At 39.3% G+C, this 19470-nt stretch overlaps 1 protein-coding gene across 1 annotated transcript in view; it reads right to left on the reverse strand.

Annotated features, from left to right (window-relative positions):
• Positions 1–19470, reverse strand: part of spsb1 (splA/ryanodine receptor domain and SOCS box containing 1) — a 30245-nt gene that overhangs the window by 8329 nt on the left and 2446 nt on the right. The window lies entirely within an intron of this gene.

Consider the following 19470-nt stretch of genomic DNA (forward strand, 5'->3'; position numbering starts at 1 on the left):
CAATATCATCACTAATAATTCGTAGAAAATAGTTATTTACAAATCTAATTAGTTTTCCTTATTTTTATGTTAGACAAACTGAAAAGACTTTCTCTTGCGTTTTTGCAAAGCTTCGAGTACAGATGACAACATTGTCATATTCACAGTTATGTGAGCATGGAGATGATTTTGACAAACACTATTACGCATGCCAGGTCAGTAGCTTCTTTTTGTAAAGAAACCACAAACGTCAGATTTTACAAATTTGTGTCTTTGTAGTATGCAAAGTGCACTTCAAAACCCATTTTCAGGTCTCAAGAACACAGTTGCCACATAAATACAAAGTGAAAACTGTTGTGTAAACACCCCCTGAGATATTAGTCAAAACAGGAATGATTGCTACAGAAACTTTGACCCTATACCGTGTAAAAAGCAAAAACAGGTGATGCGCTACATACGTACTTATTGCAAAATGACAGACAGTTGAGTGAAATGGGGACATTATCCTGGACAGGTTTAAATCATAAAACTGAGGCATCTGGCGGGCAGCTGTGAGTGAGGGGCAAAGCAGGACTGAGAAAGATGACGACAAATCATGGTGTCAACCCAAATGCCACACAGACGCTCTATTCAGACAGTGTGCATGTTAAAAATGGGAGACAAAAATAACAATACATTACGTTATAAAAAAACGAAATACTTTTTCAAGTTGTTCTTTAATGCAACAGCGTGTCTTATGAAAATTCCCTTTAAGATACCAATCTCATAGTCTGATGAATATAAACCATCTTAATAATACAGGCTTCTTTAATGTCACCATAACTCACTGTAAAAAGTAAAAGTTGGATCAACTTGAATTCCTTCAATTGGTAACGCCTAAAAATTTGTGATGCACTGATGTATCGACCAATTTTTAGGGTTTCGAGCACGAAGTGCTGAAAACCTATTGTATTTGTCTGTTTTATTATTATTATTATTATTATTATTATTATTATTATTATTTTTCCGCCATAAAACGCGTCGCCCAGCACAAACCGTAAGTCGTAGAAACTTGCCACTTGGTCAACTGGTTGTATATCAGCTCGCTACTCAGATACAGTGAATCAGCCAAATCGGCCCATAGGTGGCGCTATAGCAATGCCCGACGCGTTGGGGCTCATAACTCCTAAACCGGACATCAGACACTCAAGTATGTGGTACCATTGTAATCCCTGGCTCCAAACTTAAAAAATGTATATCTCCGATTTCATTTCCGGTATGCAAATTTTTCGCTAATTTGCATAATATGCATTTCTAGCCAAAATGAACTAGTCCTAGGTTTTTCGCCCGATCGGAATCGTTCCAACGCAGGAGAAATCTGTGGAGTGAGTAGGTAAATAATTATCGAACAGAATTAGAAATTTCGCTTCAGGGTCACTAAGGGGCGCCAAAACTCCATACAGGAAGTAGCCTATCATCACTGAAATGGCTATAACTCGTGAACGGTTTGAGATATCTTAACGAGGTTTGGTACACATGTGTACCAGCTCACTCCGGTGTGACAGTAAAAACGATGCAGATTTTGGCCACTAGGTGGCGCTATAACAGGCTTTAGCTCGGGAATGGCTATTACTACACAACCGTTAGCCCGATACACTTAATATTTCCTATGGTGTGTCTTTGTGCAATGTACCATGAGGTTCTGGAAGGACATTGGCGTATCTCCAAAAACATGGCCGTCATTGGCCAATGAAGGTTGAGGACTGATCTGACAGGGTTAACGAAGGTCGATCGGAACGAAACGCACTGTGCTTCTTCGTGTACTGCTCATGAAGGTCTGTAAGAATTACGGTGTCATTGGGCCACTAGGGGGCTTAATACAATATTTCGGTGCCTGTATCACGTGACGTTTGACATACACACACAAACATGACATCATATGATAGATCTGCCCATGGTGAACAACTTTTCTTCTTGAAGCGTTGCTGTCAATCAAACGGTTCGTGAGTTATTGGTGATAACCTTCAAATCCTACTTTTGCGAACTACTCCTAGGTTTTTTACCCGATCGGAATCGTTCCAATGCAGGAGAAATCTGTGGAGTGAGTAGGTAAATAATTATCAAACAGATTTTGAAATTTCGCTTCAGGGTCACTAAGGGGCGCCAAAGCTCCATACAGGAAGTAGCCTATCGTCACTAAAATGGATATAACTCGTGAACCGTTTGAGATATCTTAACGAGGTTTTGTACACATATGTACCAGCTCACTCCGGGGACACAGTAAAAAAGATGCGGATTTTGGCCACTAGGTGGCGCTATAACAGGCTTGAGCTCGGAAATGGCTATTACTACACAATCGTTTTCCCGATACTCTCAATATTTGGTATGGTGTGTCTTTGTGCAATGTACCATGAGGATCTGGAAGGACATTGGCGTATCTCCAAAAACATGGCCGTCATCGGCCAATGAAGGTTGAGGACTGATTTGACAGGGTTAACGAAGGTCGATCGGAACGAAACGCACTGTGCTGCTTTGTGTACTGCTCATGAAGGTCTGTAAGAATTACGGTGTCATTTGGCCACTAGGGGGCATATTTCGATGCCCTGTATCACGTGACGTTTGACATACACACACAAACATGACATCATATGATAGATCTGCCCATGGTGAACAACTTTCCTCTTGAAGCGTTGCTGTCAATTAAATGGTTCTCGCGTTATTTGTGATAACCTTCAAAACCTACTTTTGCTAACTAGTCCTAGGTTTTTCACCCGATCGGAACCTAACCAAGGCTGATTGATTCTGTGGAGTGTGACTATAAATAGTTATCAAAAAAAAGTTGAAATTTGTATTCATCCACGAAAGGAGTGGCCAAAAATATAAGTGGGCGGAGCTTAGTAAATTTAAATGGCCATAACTCGAGATGGGTTTGAGATATTCACGGGGCTTGAATAGTATGTGAAGGCCATCGACCTGAGGTTGTGAAATAAAATGCTTGCCGATCGGACAAAAGGTGGCACTATAACGGGAAAGATGGCATTAAATACTGTGATTATCCAATGGTTACACTTTATAAGCCTATAACTTCATCTGTGATCAACGAATTTCCATGGGAGTTGTTTTTATATGATCCTGAATTGTTTTTGAATCCTACGATACCAAGCATGCCAGGTTTCGAATTACGGTTCGACCAGAACTACGTTTTACCACATAAAAAAACTATCACTAATAGCTTCGTAACTGTAACTCCTATCGATTCGAAAACACCATAGGAAGAAAAATGCAATAGCTTCTGAACAAAATCTTTATTGGCGTTATATTAAAATCTCCATCAGAAATGGCTGAAAATTTGGAAAAACCAAAATAGTCCTATAGGTGCACGTGTGTTTAAGCATACATAGTCTGTATGAACCGTTTCTGACCATCTCTTTCGTTTTTGTGGATGCTGGATCAGCCTGGTTGACGACGTGTGACGTCTTTGATGTGCCTTAATGCTCGAAACCTGGCAAATGCTGCTTGCAGCTTTAATTATTAGGGTTTCGAGCACGAAGTGCTGAAAACCTATTGTATTTGTCTGTTTTATTATTATTATTATTATTATTATTATTAGGGTTTCGAGCACGAAGTGCTGAAAACCTATTGTATTTGTCTGTTTTATTATTATTATTTTTCCACGGTAAAACGCGTTGCCCAGCCCAAACCGTAAGTCGTAGAAACTTGCCACTTGGTCAACTGGTTGTATATTAGCAGGCTACTCAGATACAGTGAATCAGCCAAATCGGCCCATAGGTGGCGCTATAGCAATGCCCGACGCGTTGGTGCTCATAACTCCTAAACCGGACATCAGACAGTCAAGTGTTTGGTATCATTGTAATCCCTGGTTCCAAACTTAAAAAATGTGTATCTCCGATTTTATTTCCGTCATAAAATTTTTTCTGTATTTTCGATTTTGTCGAAAAAAATAAAAACGAACTAGTCCTAGGTTTTTCGCTCGATCAGAATCGTTCCAGTGCTAAAATGTTCCTTGGAGTTCGAATATCAATAATTATTAAAAAAAAGTTGAACTTTCGACTCACGGTCGATATGCCAAGCCCAAACGTCTGAAGTGTGCGCAGCCAATTGGACTTTTTTGGCTATAACTGGGGACAGAAATGAAGTATCAACACGACACTTGATATTTGTGATGACAGTCATGGCTTGAGGTTGCTTGCCTCGTTTCGTCACAGCGCCACCTAGTGGCCAGACAAATCATGTAAATGCTTATAACTTAGGCTGAGTTTGACGTATTTTCATGGGACTTTTTTACTAAGAGTTTTGAATTGTTGCCGAGTCCAACGATACCAAACATGCCAGGTTTCGCCTTACGGTTAGCCCTGCACAGCAAAATAGCGCTTAAAAAACATGCGTGAATAACTCCGCGAGGGTTATTCCGATCGACTCGAAATAACCATAGGAAGAAATTAACTTGAACTTCTGAACAAAAAGTTCTATTAGTGTTATGTTAAAATTTCCATCAGAAATGGCCGAAAATGGCAAAAAACGAAAAATTACATTCATTTTTTGTGTTTTTTAGATATAAATGCTTATAACTCTGCAACGAAATGACATTTTTTCACCAAATTTGATACGCTGATGTCTGAGCAGAGTCTGAGGCAATACAAAAAAAATGGTATGCCTGCACCACTAGTTGGCCTCATAATTGAACAAAACCTTTGACATTGAGTAAGCCCAATGGTCATACAACTGTTTCTTTACTAAACTAAAGTGAATAGCCGTGATTCTAGCTACAAGTAACACAGTCATGACCTGAGGTTGCATGCACGAGTCTGTCTTAGCGCCACCTAGTGGTTATTTGTTTTTTTCACTTAAAAATACTGCAACCTTACATCTAAAATCATGAGTCATCATGGATAATGTCTTTCATGGCTTTGAGTATAATCATTGGTGGATTGCAATTCAGTCACTAGCAACCAATGAGAATACCCTAGCAACCATTTAACAAGAGCTGTATCTCTGTATCAGAACATCGTAGAGACATGGGGTTCGGCTCTTTTGACTCATTAACACTATTTTAACATTTTGTGACCCAAGTTTTACCACTGCAAGCACCACAAACATTTCCTTCAGTGTTCTGTTTGTCAATGTTTCGTGAGAAGAGAGGGAGACATTTCACTGAATGATAACACCTTTTTTGCTGACAACTTTGAACACGTGTGTCTGGTAGCTGCGAATGACTTCACATTAAGGACGTGACATGTTTGTCCTATAGGTGCACACGTGTTTAAGCATACATAGTCTGTATGAACCGTTTCTGACCACCTCTTTTGTTTTTGTGGATGCTGGATCAGCCTGGTCGATGATGTCTGACGTCTTTGACGTGCTTTAATGCTCGAAACCCGGTAAATGCTGCTTGCAGCTTTAATATTATTATTATTATTTTTCCGCCTTAAAACGCGTCGCCCAGCCCAAACCGTAAGTCGTAGAAACTTGCCACTTGGTCAACTGGTTGTATATTAGCAGGCTACTCAGATACAGTGAATCAGCCAAATCGGCCCATAGGTGGCGCTATAGCAATGCCCGACGCGTTGGGCCTCATAACTCCTAAACCGGACATCAGACACTCAAGTGTTTGGTATCATTGTAATCCCTGGCTCCAAACTTAAAAAATGTATATCTCCGATTTCATTTCCGTCATTAAAAATTTTCCGCTATTTCCGATTTTGTCGAAAAAAATAAAAACGAACTAGTCCTAGGTTTTTCGCTCGATCGGAATCGTTCCAGTGCTAAAATGTTCCTTGGAGTTCAAATATCAATAATTATTAAAAAAAAGTTGAACTTTCGACTCACGGTCGACATGCCACGCCCAAACGTCTGAAGTGTGCGCAGCCAATTGGACTTTTTTGGCTATAACTGGGGACAGAAATGAAGTATCAACACGACACTTGGTATTTGTGATGAGAGTCATGGCCCGAGGTTGCGTGCCTCGTTTCGTCACCGCGCCACCTAGTGGTCAGACGAATCATTTAAATGCTTATAACTTAGGCTAAGTTTGACGTATTTTCATGGGACTTTTTTACTAAGAGTTTTGAATTGTTGCCGAGTCCAACGATACCAAACATGCCAGGTTTCGCCTTACGGTTAGCCCTGCGCAGCAAAATAGCGCTTAAAAAACATGCGCAAATAAGTCCGCGAGGGTTATTCTGATCGACTCGAAACAACCATAGGAAGAAATTAACTTTACCTTCTGAACAAAAAGTTCTATTGGTGTTTTTTTAAAATTTCCATCAGAAATGGCCGAAAATTGCAAAAAACGAAAAATTACATTCATTTTTTGTGTTTTTTAGATATAAATGCTTATAACTCTGCAACGAAATGACATTTTTTCACCAAATTTGATACGCTGATGTCTGAGCATAGTCTGAGTCAATACAAAAAAAAAATGTTATGCCTGCACCACTAGTTGGCCTCATAATTGAACAAAACCTTTGACATTGAGTAAGCCCAATGGTCATACAACTGTTGACTGGTGACAACTGTACTAAACTAAAGTGAATAGCCGTGATTCTAGCTACAAGTAACACAGTCATGACCTGAGGTTGCATGCACGAGTCTGTCATAGCGCCACCTAGTGGTTATTTGTTTTTTTCACTTAAAAATACTGCAAAATTACATCTAAAATCATGAGTCATCATGGATTATGTCTTTCATGGCTTTGAGTATAATCATTGGTGGATTACAATTCACTCCCTAGCAACCGATGAGAATACCCTAGCAACCATTTACAAGAGCTGTATCTCTGTATCAGAACATCGTAGAGACATGGGGTTCGGCTCTTTTGACTCATTAACACAATTTTAACATTTTGTGACCTAAGTTTTGCCACTGCAAGCACCACTTTCACTGAATGATAACACCTTTTTTGCTGACAACTTAGAACACGTGTGTCTGGTAGCTGCGAATGACTTCACATTAAGGACGTGACATGTTTGTCCTATAGGTGCACGTGTGTTTAAGCATACATAGTCTGTATGAACCGTTTCTGACCACCTCTTTTGTTTTTGTGGATGCTGGATCAGCCTGGTCGACGATGTCTGACGTATTTGACGTGCTTTAATGCTCGAAACCCGGTAAATGCTGCTTGCAGCTTTAATTATTATTATTATTATTATTTTTCCGCCATAAAACGCGTCGCCCAGCACAAACCGTAAGTCGTAGAAACTTGCCACTTGGTCAACTGGTTGTATATCAGCTCGCTACTCAGATACAGTGAATCAGCCAAATCGGCCCATAGGTGGCGCTCTAGCAATGCCCGACGCGTTGGGGCTCATAACTCCTAAACCGGACATCAGACACTCAAGTATTTGGTACCATTGTAATCCCTGGCTCCAAACTTAAAAAATGTATATCTCCGATTTCATTTCCGGTATGCAACTTTTTCGCTAATTTGCATAATATGCATTTCTAGCCAAAATGAACTAGTCCTAGGTTTTTCGCCCGATCGGAATCGTTCCAACGCAGGAGAAATCTGTGGAGTGAGTAGGTAAATAATTATCGAACAGAATTTGAAATTTTGCTTCAGGGTCACTAAGGGGCGCCAAAACTCCATACAGGAAGTAGCCTACCATCACTGAAATGGATATAACTCGTGAACGGTTTGAGATATCTTAACGAGGTTTGGTACACATGTGTACCAGCTCACTCCGGTGTGACAGTAAAAAAGATGCAGATTTTGGCCACTAGGTGGCGCTATAACAGGCTTTAGCTCGGGAATGGCTATTACTACACAACCGTTAGCCCGATACACTTAATATTTGGTATGGTGTGTCTTTGTGCAATGTACCATGAGGGTCTGGAAGGACATTGGCGTATCTCCAAAAACATGGCCGTCATCGGCCAATGAAAGTTGAGGACTGATTTGACAGGGTTAACGAAGGTCGATCGGAACGAAACGCACTGTGCTTCTTCGTGTACTGCTCATGAAGGTCTGTAAGAATTACGGTGTCATTTGGCCACTAGGGGGCGTAATACCATATTTCGGTGCCTGTATCACGTGACGTTTGACATACACACACAAACATGACATCATATGATAGATCTGCCCATGGTGAACAACTTTGCCTCTTGAAGCATTGCTGTCAATCAAACGGTTCGTGAGTTATTGGTGATAACCTTCAAATCCTACTTTTGCGAACTACTCCTAGGTTTTTTGCCCGATCGTAATCGTTCCAACGCAGGAGAAATCTGTGGAGTGAGTAGGTAAATAATTATCGAACAGATTTTGAAATTTCGCTTCAGGGTCACTAAGGGGCCCCAAAGCTCCATACAGGAAGTAGCCTATCGTCACTAAAATGGATATAACTCGTGAACCGTTTGAGATATCTTAACGAGGTTTTGTACACATATGTACCAGCTCACTCCGGGATCACAGTAAAAAAGATGCGGATTTTGGCCACTAGGTGGCGCTGTGACAGGCTTGAGATCGGGAATGGCTATTACTACACAACCGTTTGCCCGATACACTTAATATTTTGTATTGTATGTCTTTGTGCAATGTACCATGAGGGTCTAGAAGGACATTGGCGTATCTTCAAAAACATGTCCGTCATCAGCCAATGAAGGTTGAGGACTAATTTGACAGGGTTAACAAAGGTCGATCGGAACGAAACGCACTGTGCTTCTTCGTGTACTGCTCCTGAAGGTCTGTAAGAATTAAGGTGTCATTTGGCCACTAGGGGGCGTAATAACATATTTCGGTGCCTGTATCACGTGACATACACACACAAACATGACATCATATGATAGATCTGCCCATGGTGAACAACTTTCCTCTTGAAGCGTTGCTGTCAATCAAACGGTTTGTGAGTTATTGGTGATAACTCCTATAGGTCCTATAGGTGCACGTGTGTTTAAGCATACATAGTCTGTATGAACCGTTTCTTACCATCTCTTTCGTTTTTGTGGATGCTGGATCAGCCTGGTCGACGACGTGTGACATCTTTGACGTGCCTTAATGCTCGAAACCCGGCAAATGCTGCTTGCAGCTTTAATTTTCAATTTGAACCCATCTGCAATAGCACAAGGCCGATACTGATCATTTATTAATTAACTGCGTGAAGGCAATAAGTTGCATCTCTGTTGCATAACCCAGCATTTTAAAAAAAAGTTATCAAAATAATTAAATACTTCCCCCCCAAAAAAAATCTGTACCAATTATTGCTTGTCAGATGTGCGATGGGGGAAAAAAAATAGTAGTAAATCACGTAAAAGATTACTCATTCACACAAGTCATGCGGTCAGAGTAAAGGGCTCTTTAGTCGTGCGTAGGTCCTACGGCGTAGCCGCGACGGCGTAGGTTCTGCGTCGGTTTTCGTTTATACTTTTGCGTCGTTCTCCGCGTCGACATGCAAACACACGCGCAAACCGCTGGTAGGCAGTATCCACGCGTGTAACCACAGTAGCAGCCCGACCGTCAGAGAAGAAGCTTGGCAAGTAAACCCACAAACGAAGAAGAAACAGCAACTTGTTGTGTATGATTTGAGAAGACCAGCAATGATGGAAATAAATAAACAGTGATTTTTGTTGCAGTTTGAGTTAAATCACTCCTCAACTTGGCTCATCTTTGTTTTCACCGTTGCAAACGGAAATACCTATGACGCCGTTTTTTACCTGACGGGAGGGGTTCTGGTGGACCAATCACAGCGCTTGCGGTCCGCGTAGAACTGACGCGCTGTTAAATTTTTTTCGAGGTACACGTCACGCTACGCAGAGCTACGCACAGGCTACGGATAGCCTACGCCGTAGCTACGGCGTAGAACTTACGCATGACTATAAATCGGGCTTAAGAGCATTTAGGGAAAATTTCTGCAGTCTTTTTAGAAAAATCTCGGATAAAGACCAAGAATCGCCAAAATGTTCTCTTACTTTGTGCCTCTCTTATTATGTATCAGTTGAATGTTTAATAGATCCAATCCATGTCCGGTAAAAATAATTTGATGCAGAAATAAACTAACTAATAGGCAAACCGTTTAGTATTGTATACATGCGTTTAATATCGGGATCAGTATTTGGCCAACAGTACCTTGTACACACAGTCAGTCCATATCCGATTTTGGTGCATATCCGATTTGACAGACTTATTGTCCATATTGTGTGTCACAACTGTTTAGATCCAATCGTTGTGTCCTGCCGTGTTCCGGATTATCTGCACTGTTTCTATGGCATTGATGTCGCACTGGCACGACAATCTGCTTCGACGTCTGACGTTGTAAAATGGACTGTTGATTGAAATGGACTGTTCCTAAGTTCGCGCTGGGGTTGCGTTTACGTGACGTGAAAGCATGACGTAACCAAAAAGCTACACAAATGCGATTAGAGCGGTCAGACTGAAATGGATTTCCGAAAATGCGTTTTGAAACGGATTTCAAACCACCTGTGGATGTAGCCTGAAACGGATTAGGAAAAAAACTAATTTCATGCGTTTTTTGGCCATTTCACACGTTTTAAATTTGATTGGATTAAAATCAGATATGCACCAAAATCGGATTTGGACTGACAGTGTTAACAAGGTCTAGTTATCCGTTTAAATCTATATCGCCCCCCCAACAAAAAAAATCATATCAGTGTATCCATACTAAATAAAAATTTGAAGTTGTTTTAAACTTATAAAATAGTTATTATAAAATTATAAGGCGTTATTTTGTCACACTTCTTTTACTTGGTGTATAAAACTTCAGGTGTTACAAATCAAAGTTTTTTAGTAGAGCAGCTTTCACTTTTTGCAGTGTAAAAAACAAAACAATTATCTAGAGCCCGACCGATTTATCGTTTTGCCGATTTTATCGGCCGATATGAGCATGTCGCAGATATATCTGTATCGGCGTATAAGCCGCAGATATGCGCCGATATGAACGTTTGTTACAGAACACATTAAATGCTTTTGAAAGATGTAAGTACTTGTTTGTCCAGCAGAGTGCGCCCTACTGGTTGCTAATGGTGACCCAGGTCACTCACTGTAGTGACACCATCCAATCCCCCACCCCCTTCACTTCAGTTCAGTCAGTCTCTCAGTTCAGGTGGCATGGAAGCAGTCACGCAGTGTCTTCTTCACAACATTTTTACACCTGGTATTAAGACGCGCTTTGGTCGATTGGATTATAAATGGACAAGAGAGACGCATTCCCGTTTACATTTGGTGTAAGTTACTCCGTCTCTTTGTCGATTTGCGATTTAATACGCAAGCGGGAGAAATGACGCGAGACGTAAAAATGACACGTTTAAACTACGCGCAGCCGTGCACTTTTATAACACTATATGAGATTACTGCTGCTTGTGTTGTTAGTTAACGTGCTCATTTCAGAGCAATTGATTCAATAAGCTCGCGCAACTCTACACCCTTGCTAAATAAAAGAGGCGGAGCGAAGACGCTTTAGTTTTATAAAAGTCTAAAGTTTGCACGGAACCCTGGGTTTGTGTTTTAAAACGTTGTGCACAACATTAAACATAGTGTCAGGGGCGCAATGAACAGTTTCAATGGGGGTATGCAAGACAGAATTTTGGGCCCCTTCCTTTAGATGAATGTTTAATTTTCATACCATAATGTGTAGCTATTTAAAATTACTCAGTTGAGTGCGTTTATTTAATTTTACAGGTCGCATTTGCAACTAAAAATAAATGAATGAAGCAAAAAAAAGAATTAATTCGAAAAACGAATACCATTTTATTCTGGAAAGGCAGAAGACATTCACGTGATTTTAAGTAGATCACTAAAAGAAGAATAATGAATGGAGAGGCATTTCTAAATTTATGGAAATCTATGGAAGGTGCTTTGAAATTCGCGGCAGTCGAGTTTTCTGCGCGGTTTTAGAAGCTAAATGTGTACAATTATGTTTAGCCTATAATAGTTCATTCTTCAGAGTTCATATTGATGATCTTATATAGTCCATTTAAAAATGTTCTTACGAACTGACCGTATTCGTCAGAAAAACACAAAATAACTTAAATTCTCTTTATGTTGCTGTTCTCTGTATGTATGTGTGGTATTCCGTCCTACGCTCATGACAAAAAAGCGTGGCCGGCAAAATTAAAATTAATATTAAGTTGGTATTTAAGAGTATGCGCTTCGCACGCGCACGCCCTTTGCTGACACAGAAATTGCAAAAAGCACAATCGGCTAAAGTTTTAAATATGACGTTGATTTTTAAAAGTCAAAAGCATGCCGCAATCAAATGTGCTGCTGATGGGCATGCAAATTTAATTTCTGTGCACTGAAGGATGTTTTTTGAAAAGCGATTAAAGATAATACTGCATGTTTTGGCATTCCGTAGTATATTGCAGTAGTTTATTTGTTACGTAATGAGATGCACAGTGTTCTTTTTAATGTTCTTTTTCTTTAATATTCACAACACTTATCAACAAAACATTGATTAAAATTAAGAGACAAATTATATTCAACGAAATTCATTTGAAGCAAACACTTGAAGCAAACAAAAGTTAATTTAAACTTAAAATTATGTCTTATAACCCCATTTGTATCGTCATATTAGCCTTCAATCCATTACAACGCCCATGGCGAATTAAATTAAAACAAGACATTAACAACATTACAAAAATATTTAAACACAACAATACTCAAACATAAATATAAAACAGACATTCTCTATTAGGATACATGTTAAAAACAATCTGATATAGCGTTTATTATAGCTGCACTTACTATTTTGGGCAAAACCTCCTTTGCAAACCTGAATAAAAATGAATCACTTTCACTATGAAAATGATGCGCTGTCACATTAAAACCTGCTTTTAGTCATTTAAAATTTAACTCAATTATGGCGTTGATTCTCCTATTTCATGTTTATTTAGAAAATACTATTTTTAACTACGCCTTTTAAGTTATTGTCCGTCTTAAAAATGCAATAGTTGTCAGCAGTCGCCATGCTAATATTGTATTAACACAAATATTTTTCATTTTTCATGAAACATACAGTTTGGGATCAGCATGAACGCTTTTTAGTGGCATGTGAGATCTTACCTTGAAATGTCAAACTGTAGGGCTGTCGACTATTTGTGGTAACTTTGCATAGCAAACCCACCAAACTGATCCCAAACCAAAATGTTGCCTACTCACCCATATCCATACCCGCACAATCAAATTAAAAACCACCAGAACCGACAAATATGTAATTGCATCGTCATGCTTGCACGCTGTTTTTTTTTAAAGTGTCTCACTTTTACTTAACTCAAAGTCATTCACAGAAGTTTTATATTAATTTACTTTACATTTTACTGCAGTGTTATTATTTACGTGTACAATAAAAAAAAAACGGAAAAGTGATGACGGTGGGGCCCCCTAGCGTACTTATGGGCCCATATGCCTGGCATACTCTGAACCCCCCCTAACGGCGCCCCTGCATAGTGTACATTAGTATGTGCTCCGTCAAGCATTGTCTTCGTAACGGTGAGTGGCTAACTAATTTGTGAAGTACACAACTTACTGTAAAGCTAATAATCAATGACTTCATAAGTTTCTCTTTATAACGTTATTCTCGTCAAAACTGCAAATGATGCAAGTTTTATGTATTTTGTTCTCTTTGTGTTATAAAGTTATTTATAATAAGTCAAGTTTACGGTTTAGTGCACTGATATCAGACTAATTTTGGATAATAAAGTTTATTGTTAACTTCTTGCCTATAGTACATATCTTTGTCACATCAATATAAGTGTTGGATCACCACATTTGTGAGTGATCACCACATTTGTGAGTGATCATTGCATTGCATTTATTCATATACAGTATATTATGTTAAAGTATATAGTGTATTCTATGTACAGTACTGTAGTATAATATACTGTAGTATATGTGTACTGAACTATAATATACACAAAGAATATCGGCCGATATATCGTTATCGGTCTTTTTTACTCCCTAATATCTGTATCGGCATCGGCCCTAAAAAACGCACATCGGTCGGGCTCTACAAATATCCAACAAGTAATTGTTTGTTACATATCTACAACAGCTAAACTACACAAAATAAGTAAAAAAATCCTGTTCCAAGTGCACAATCATTTATTACTAGGGCTGTCACAATGATTAAATAATCGTCTCATCGCGACTGTTTGACCTTATCCCGATGATTTCTGATCACTGCAATGATTGCACATCTCTCTAAAAAACACAAGGGGGAGCTGCAGCGCCTGTATAAACGAGACCATATCAGATTACTTTTAAATATGTGTTGTGTGTATTAATATTTACTAAGGGTGTCACGATTTCGATTTTAAATCGAAATCGATCGAAATTAAGTCACAGCTCCGAACTTCGAAATAAAAAATGGGATCGTCGATTCTGCCACGCCCCCATTTCACGTCTGGTCGGCTTGGCAAGCGAGGAAAAAAACTCTCAGAGATGCCTTTAAAAACATCTGTCCAGCAGAAAGCGATCATATTTTAAACACGAGGGATGTAAGTTATTGCTACAACTCCTTGAAATGCATATCATTAACAGGATTACGTGATCTGACTTTGGACAGAGCGCAGCTCTCTGCACGTGCGCGATAGTGAGGGAGGCGCAAAGATGCAGCGGGTTATATTTTAAACAAAAGGATAGTTTGCCTCAGCTTGCATGAAACGCATAAAACTGAACAAATACACTACTTTAGTTTATGTTCAGACTTCGGACAGATGTGAGAGCGCATGCACACGTGAGACAGAGAGAAGCGCAGCTGATTATGATGCTGGATTTATTTCAGATGCTATTAGTCCAAGACACGCGCATTAAGTCCATGTGCATTAAATCCATATTAGAGATGCGCGGATTATTTCATCCACAACCGCATCACAAAACTCATCATCCGTCCACCATCCATCCGCACCGTTTCTGACCAGTTTTCAAAACCGCACCCACCCGCCATCCGCTGACTGGGCGATGCAAGACGCTGCTGATGACAGCCGCGAGACTAGAAAGCTCTAGAATATCAGCAGTGAACTCCGTCTCCGATCGGCGCACATGGGACAAAAATAAATAAATAAATAGCCTAAATTAAACGCACAAATTACATAGCCTGCACTGGTGTCATCCTGATTTACCACTTTGTAAAACTTATTCCAGGCAACCCTTTTCTGACATTCTATTTCCTTTGTTTTTAATTCTCATTTTTTGAGTTTGCCACGTTCCTCCTTCGCTGGCGTTGATAAGAGCTGTGTCAAAATGCATCCTCAACGAATGGATCCTTAACAGCCGAGGATATCCCAAACAATTAAAAGCTTTATTCAATAAAAGTGTGTATTTATTAGAAAACTTTTTCTTGTCACTGTTTTAGTATTATAAGTTATGTTTTGTGTTAATATTATTCTATGTTGCGTATATTTCTAGGTTGATTATTTGATATGCTGTTGAATAGATTAATCTACATCAATGTGTCATATGTTCTGAAATAAATTAATATTTTTCTGATTACATATTTATTTTAATAAGTCAGAAATGTCTCCGCTGTTTTCTGCTGACAGGCGCGGTGGGCGCTACTGGGGGCGTGTGCAGCAGGTGACGCAAATTGTGGGTTCTCCGAAGGCTAGACCGTCTCATTTCAGTTCTCTTCTTGAACTTCTGTGGCTGCCACTATGAAAGGCAGAGAGGTCGCATGCTTAGAAGGACACAGCTAATAACAAGCAGTAGACCGAATTTAATAATTAAAAAAAATTTGTCACGTCATCCGCCCGATCTGTGTGTGCAAGAAGCAATCCTCTCTCTACAAGCTCTTGCGTTAAGTGAAGCCCATAAACCCCCATGCGAGTTGTGCAATGTGCATGTTAATGTTAAAGTATTATAATAATAATAATAATAAATAATGGCATATAATTTTTGTCTAAATTATATGCCATATAAAAAATATGTAAAAATCGAGAATCGGATCGAATCGTATCCTTAGAATCGAAAATGTAATCGAATCGAGGATTTGGAGAATCGTGACACCCCTAATATTTACTGCCAGGTAAACCTTACAAAATATTTAATTTTAATAATCACAACAATGTGAAAATTATTTCATAAAGAATAAAATGTATTAGACAATTAAATGTCAGCCAAATTTCATAATCGTGACAGCCCTATTTATTACTAAAAATAGAAATTGCCAACTTCTGAAAACTACAAGGTTTTAAATAACCATGTTAATTTTAAATCGTCTAAAACAGGTTTTAAGTGGCAGGTTAATGAACCACTATAGATAAAATGAAGAACAATGATGGGAAAGCAGCATAAAGTCTATATGAATCTAAAGCGATGTTAGTTTTTTGAGGGAGTGTCAAAATGAATTGGACTCACCCAAGATTAAAGCAATAATATTGTTCAGTTGTCTAACAGGGCTCCAAAGCTGACAGCTGTCTACACACAGGAGTTATAAGAAGACAGGAGCGCTCTGATCTATCACTCACCCACTAGACAAGTTCGACAGCCTTTTGTGCCTATAGGCCAATCCACAGCAGGTGCCATCACGAACAAAACCGCTGTGCACACCCTTACGATGAGCCACAACAAATATATACCATACTGCAGTCTGATAGGAATCTCCTGAACGTAGCTAACTGGCATACAGGCACGTTTGAAGGAGGCGATAATGACCGATTCAAATTTAACTTGCGTAGCCACAACAGGCTTATGTGGAGACCAAAAGTGGGGTGATGCAATGGTTGGCATGATTGTGGCAGAGGGAACCCTTTATAACTGCCCTGCATTCCCCACCAAAAAAAAACTCACAGGTCTATATTTTCAAAATGAGTCAGAGTTAGGAGTAACTGAGTGAATACTTAAATGCAGGACAGAATGTATGAGTTCATACAGACCGATTCATAGAAAAACATCTGACAACTGCAGCATATACAAAAAAAGTCCCTGTTGGTTATCAAATATTCAACCCAATCATGCATACAAATACTTCCATTGTATGAAAAATTACTTTTCCTGATTCTCAAATCCTCTGGAAAAAGATCATGTCACTACAGCTGTGAACTCCAGTCAACTCTAGCTGCATTAATCCGAGCCTCTTGTCAATGTTCATACATCCAAAACTGTCATCCATGTGCCAGATGAAAAATCAATCTGTCCAACTGGATTTTCTCACCCTACAGGATAAAAGGTGAGGCCAAGACATAACTAGATTGCTGTGTCACACAAGGAAATAATACATGTGATGTGATATAAGAGTCTATAATAACTTAACTAAAGTCACCACATATGATTTTCAAGCATGCAATCACCGCTTTAATTATGACACCCTTGCTGTGGTTGCACTGTCACACCAGATTCTTGGTAAACCATTTCATAATCTCTCCACATCTCCAATTCGATAAACATGCTAAATATAAAAAATCATTAAAAACCAACATGAGGTTTTGAAACAATAGCTGCGTTCACATGGACATTTGTAATCAGTTTAAATGATCAATCTGAATAAAAATACTCCATGTAAATACCTCAATCGGACTAAAAAGTGCCAATCTGATTAAAAATCTAATCCGCTTGTTAGGGGTGGTTTATACCTTTTGTAATCTGCTCAAAAGGACATGTATACACTTGATCGGATGGATAACTGAAACTGGGACGCTCTGCGCATGTGCGATCTTTTATTTTAATGGCGGTTGGCAAACCTACTGAAAGGTGCATTTCCGCCACCTACAGGACGGGAGTGTGGAGCATATGCACACGTGCAATGACGTAGAATTGGCGTAATGACATGTGACGCAAATAACTTGAGTTTGTTTTGTTGAAGGAAGTCTCAAGAAGTGATTGTCTTGTTAATCTTGTTCCTATTATCCTTCCAATTCCCCATAAAGTGATACAGCGTTGTCCGGTTAGTCCATGATTTATACTCTGATCTCGCGAACGGTCTCTGCAGCACTGCGTGAAGTTAAATACGCTTTTTGGGCACACAAAAATGGGTTTTTTTGCTGCTGCTTTATAATCAGTGAGGCACCAAGCAAATCTTGAAACAGCGTGAAACTATATTTGTGCAATGTGCGCATGTCAAATGATCAAATCTGATTTAAATCTTGTGTCATATATACACGCACATCAATCCGATCACATTATTAAGTGTTCATGTAAACGCCATGATAGGATTTATTATTCGGAAGGATTTGAATCCGATGGAGGCAAAATGTGACCATGTAAACGTAGCTAATGAAGACAAATTGGGCATGATTTTATTAAAAGGAAAATTTCAAAATTACGATTTTACTTTACAAAGCCCATCAATTGAAAGCACTGTGCTGATATTTCTAAAAATCGTGTGTTAAAATCACAATTAACATCACATTTCATCGCCAGAGTGTTCATATCAACGCTGCGTCCGAAATCGCCTACTTCCATAAGTAAGCGACAAAGCACCCGGATGACCTGCTACTTCCGCCAAGATTTTGACGTGTGCATTTGATGGACACCACTATCCCGTAAGACCCATGGAGAGCAGTCAACCAGCGAAGGAGGAGAGGCGTCATCATATTCAAAAATGTTGGAAAGTGGTGGCACGGCTCAAAAACAAATACATATAGTAAGTATAGCTTGTTATAGATGTTTCATCGTACCCACTTGCGATACGCGTCTGGTCCGAACTTTACTTCTGGGTTTAAGTTTTTTAATGGTCTGACTAGTTGCTAAACTAAACTCTTGAACAAATACCTTGTCGAAAATAACAAATGTTTTGGTTTCCTAGGTAAGCTACGTGTTGTTTATTTGGCTTGTTATAGAAATAAACTATGTTTAAAGTACTTTGTTGTTTTTATTCTTAGCAGAGTTTAACGGAAGTTACACGTTGACCACGAAACCCGCTTGTTTATGTTGTTACTGCTGAAACAGTCTATATTGTACATCTTGTTTAACAGGGTTCCCACGAGTCCTTGAAAGTTTGTGAATCTGGGGGGGAAATTCAAGGACCTGGGAAGACTTTGAAAATATACATACATACATACATACAGGTCATTGAAAGTGCTTGAATCTACTTTATGCAAAAAATTTTGGAAAAAAAAATCCCTATATTCTCTGTGTAGTGTAGGATAATATCATTAAAATTCTAGAGTTTTAAGCACACATGCTAAACTGTTCGCTTTAAATGCTTATATCTTCTGTATGCGAATGTTGATTCATACCAAAATGCTTTTTTGCATAGTTGTGTTTGACACATGAAAATGTCTCGGGTTACGTATGTAACTGTTGTTCCCTGAGAAGGGAACGAGACGCTGCGTCTCCCTTGCCATACTTCCTGCGTCCCTGTAACGCCGTCTTTGGCAAGATTTCAGATAGCGATATTCTTCCTGGCTCCCGCATCACCCTGTCTTTGTCGTTAAGCCTCATCATTGGTTGAATTTGATATACACATTCAGACGCAGCGCAAGTTCCCTCAAAAGGGAACTGTAACAATGTATCTTAAAAGGTAACACGATGTAACCTAGCTGCCACTTGAAATGTGTCCCCACATTTAGTCCTTGAATTTAAGGGTATTGGACCTGGAAAGTCCTTGA

Source organism: Misgurnus anguillicaudatus, chromosome 13, assembly GCF_027580225.2.
Source record: "Misgurnus anguillicaudatus chromosome 13, ASM2758022v2, whole genome shotgun sequence".
NCBI lineage: Eukaryota > Metazoa > Chordata > Actinopteri > Cypriniformes > Cobitidae > Misgurnus > Misgurnus anguillicaudatus.